A 4,162-nucleotide genomic window follows, 5' to 3' on the forward strand; every position below is an offset into this window, starting at 1 on the left:
AAATCACATACTTTATAACAAAAAACATGATTTCAGATTTACATTTTCTAACATGTTACCATAATTTATGGTACATAATGGACATGTACGCGTAAAAAACAAGTAATTTATGTCAGAAAATAATCTAAGTATTCAATGGTACATAATGGACATGACACTCATACATATGATAAATTACGTTGTATACATGACAAAATATGGTTTCCTCGTTATAAATAACACATAATTTACGAACTTGTTTCATAATTTGTATTCGATGTGTGTTTATGTATGAGTAAAAACGAAAGTTAAGTGAGAGAAAGTTGACATATATGTTTTGAATATTAACCCCCAAATCACGGTAATTGATCTCAGAAAATATACTCTTTCCAAATCTGAAAGTTAAGTGAGAGAAAGTGATATATAGATTTGGTTTCCAAATCTGAAAGGATGAGAGAGAAAATTTGTTTTGGAAAATATCCGTTTTCCAAATCTGTTTTGGAAATATCCTTGATCCGTTACTTCCTATTAAAACCCCCAAATCACGTCAAAATCTTGCCTTTCCAGATTCTTTCCGCCCCCAAATTAAAAACCCGTGAAATATGAAGGTGGGACATTGACGGGACTCTGTTTTAGAAAGTGAGGGTTTTTATGTCCATATGGTGAAAGGACTAAAAATCTATTTTTTGAGAAGATTGGATCCTAAACCCATTTTGAACATTATTTTGGACTATATACCCATGGACCCTTCTAGTTTTGTTATTTTAATTTGAAACTCATTTGTCAAATGCTAGCTTCATTTCCTCCTTCAGTTCCTTGAAGTGTAATTAGGTCATGTCCTGTTTTTGGAAGGATTCCACTCATTTCCGTTGATGTTCACATTAAGCTACCAAGACTAACCCGTCTTCCTCTCACATAATTTATATTGATCATTTTGTAGTAAAATCAACATCGTTCCGTATCTCTTTTCCTCTCTTGTAGTTATAAAAAATTATGGTTTGAAGCTTCGAGCACAAACTAAAGTATCTTAATTAAAACACTTAAAGTTAACCTTTTATAACCAAAATCATATCTATAACCTAATTTGGTACTCCCATAATTGCGATTTTGAAGTTTACTTATCCTTAATTTTTCTCGTTCTTCCTTTTGGAGTTGTTAACACCTTCATAATCTTTCATAAAAAAAATTCAAATTCTTGTGTTCCATAATTCTAGGTGGGCAGAATATTGAACGATTTAGACTAGTTTAACATTATTATTATGTTAGCTTAGAATTTCTTTTTTACAGTTTACATGCTAATGAGCTAATTCAATGAAAGACGAGTAGTTTATATAATATTTAGTCATCATACAGCTGTGAAGTCTTCACTGTATAGGGTAACATAGATACTCCCTTAAGTATGATCTTACTTAACATGAAAGCTGGCTAATTCATACTCAAGAGCCATATGTTAAATACAATGAAAAGGGTTACTGTTCTAGAAAGGAAAGATAGCTATTTACAAATCCATGTAACATGGATACCTGTATCGATTCCGGCAGAGGGAGTAGGTGTAACACCCTCACTTTATAGGGGTGCTATTAGCAAAAACGAGTGTGCAAATAGCAACACCCCTATAAAGCTTGAAAACCCTTTAACCCTTCCCGACCCTTTAATTTCTTTCACCCTTTTTATTTATTTTCTTCTCATTAGCTGGGAATTGAAAGAAGGTAATACAACCTAGAGAGAGAAAGTGATTTCTAGAGAGAAGAAGTGTGGGAAAGTGAGGGAGCTTCAAAGGGTTACTAAAGGGTTTGGTTTCTTCTTCTTGGTGCTACAAAAATCAAGTAGGTTTTTTCTTCCCTAGGGTTTACATAGCCCTTTTCAATTTTAAACCTAGATTTGAATGGTTAAAACAATAACAACTTTAAACCATGAATTTTTGCTAGGTTATCATCAAATTAGTACCAATTAGTGATACAATAGACTTATACCATGATTAGAAACTAATTCCAACAACAATAAAGTAACCCTAGAACATTATAGTTATATTAATGGAGTATACATATACCCGGACAGCAACCTAGGTTATTTAGGTTATACAAATATGATATATATATATACACCCGGACAACAGCCTAGATATTAAGAATTATTTGTGTTTATGTTATTGTTATTGATAATTGATTGTATGAGATTATTTGTGTGATATTGGAGCATGAGTGCTACCAATAGTTGTGTGTGATATATTGCTTTAGGTTGTTAACCTAGAAAGCATAGGCTAGTCGGAACCAAGACTAGTTGACTCGACATGTGAGTCGATTGCAAACACTAGTTATTTATGTGATATTAGATAACTTGATGGACCATGATCTTGAGTTCCGTTAATGGAATGAACTAAGACTGGTTGGCTCGACATGTGGATCGATTGCAAACACGGGTTTGTCAATGTGATATTGGACAACCCAGTGGACCAGGGGTTTGAGTTCAAATATGGATTGACGATCGTAATCCATAAGTAATCGGTGGTTGGCTCGCTTCCTGCTCATATGTGCTCGTGTTGCACGGATCCCCTTTTTGGGAGGTATCCCTAGTTTATGAAGAGGTCTAAGTCGATGCAAACACAAGATCATTCTTGTGGACCACATACTTCTAGTTTGAGAAGTAATTACCAACTAGAGGTTGGCTCGCCTCCTGCTCATATGTAAAGTGCTCGTGTTGCACTGTGCTCGTGTTGCACAGATCCCCTTTTTGGGTGGTATCCTTTGTCTATTGAGAGGTTTAGGACGATGCAAACACGAATGGTAAGTGACGCTATCTCGTGGACCTCAAAATTGGTTATGCCCCTCCAAAAGAGAAGGTGTATTGTATGAATCCTTTCAACCGTGTAACAGGTTGACTTCAGTTGTGTCGGCACGAAAGGTGTAACATAATGGACTGTTATTATTGTTCTGTTGTTCGATACTTGGTTTTGTGTTGAATTGGTCTATTTAGACCTTAGGTAATTAGAAATCTACTAGCTGGGTTCTGACCCAGCCTACTATTTTTCAGGTGATAGAGATCGGGGAGCGCCACCAGTTTGATCTCAGTTCGTCAGCTCGGAGTTTCTTTCTTAGTTTTCGCTTTCGAGATTAGGTAGTTATTTGGAGTTTCACTTTCTAGATAGTTATTTGTTTCATTCGTTATTGTCCGACCTACGTGTCGATGATTCAGAACCATTGTTTGGGTTAAGAAAGTTTAATGGATTTCTTTTAGATGATTTATTGATTCTTATGAGCTTCACATTTGATATTATTTGTCTCTTTTGATGGGTATATCAACTATGTTTACTGTTCTGCGGAGAAATGCTTTGAGTTTAGGTTTTCATGGCGGCCGACGTGGAAATCTAGGCTTGGGGCGTTACAGTAGGTGTCAGATACGTGAGTTAAAAAACAGTTCCCTGATATGGTCCTATGCACACACATATTCTTTTATCTTCGTTATTAGAGTCTCTATTTTTAGTTCCAATTCCTTACTTTTGTGTATACATATAATGTGTCAACCAGAGGACCTTTTATGCACTCTGTGAAGTGCACATAATATGTACATACAAAAAAACTTCAGTTCACTAAGGTGACTACGTATATCCAAGTGTCCTTGCATTAGAATCTGAGACGGCAAGAAAAAGTACGAAAAGGAAGGACCGAAGGAGTAACTATGTGACTTAGTTCAAAGACACCCTTGCAATTTCATTTCAACTTTTTTTTTGGTCGTTGATTTTTCTATACGCCTTTTCAGATCTTGCGGTTGTTTGGTGAATCTGCTGAGGGCATTAAAGTGTTAAAAGTAGATTTGGTTGTTGCTAAGAAGCGGTTGGGGACCCGCAATAAACAATTGCATCAGTTATGGGCTCGTTCTGTTACATTGTGGCACATAATTTCACTACTGGATCAAATTGAATGCGTAGCTTAGGTCGGTATATACTATATGTTTCTGGTATTTGGTGCAGGTAGAAGAGCATCAGAAAATGTAAAGTTGTGATTTTTCTTTTTTTGTATTAGCATTAAAATTCTGTTCTGTTTTGTTCCGCTCGTAGAATCCGTGGTGAAAGAGCTTAGATCCTAAATGGGTTTTGATTTTTTTTTCCGTAAAATCTTATCATGTGGGATTAATCTATGTTAATGTTTTTGGGTTAATGTCAAATCAAGGGTCTTCTTGCTATTAA

The 4,162-nt window shown here is 35.4% G+C and overlaps 1 long non-coding RNA gene across 1 annotated transcript; it reads left to right on the plus strand.

Moving 5' to 3' along the window:
* The first annotated feature begins 1,209 nt into the window (after nucleotides 1-1,209).
* On the plus strand, nucleotides 1,210-4,162 carry LOC147537015 (uncharacterized). The gene is made up of 2 exons (XR_015225715.1): nucleotides 1,210-1,529; nucleotides 3,367-4,162. It is a non-coding gene; the product is annotated as an uncharacterized LOC147537015 (long non-coding RNA).

The sequence above is a fragment of the Eschscholzia californica genome, unplaced genomic scaffold, assembly GCF_041429995.1.
Source record: "Eschscholzia californica isolate CP2 unplaced genomic scaffold, dmEscCali1.0.p SCAF_5, whole genome shotgun sequence".
In the NCBI taxonomy this organism is placed as follows: Eukaryota; Viridiplantae; Streptophyta; class Magnoliopsida; order Ranunculales; family Papaveraceae; genus Eschscholzia; species Eschscholzia californica.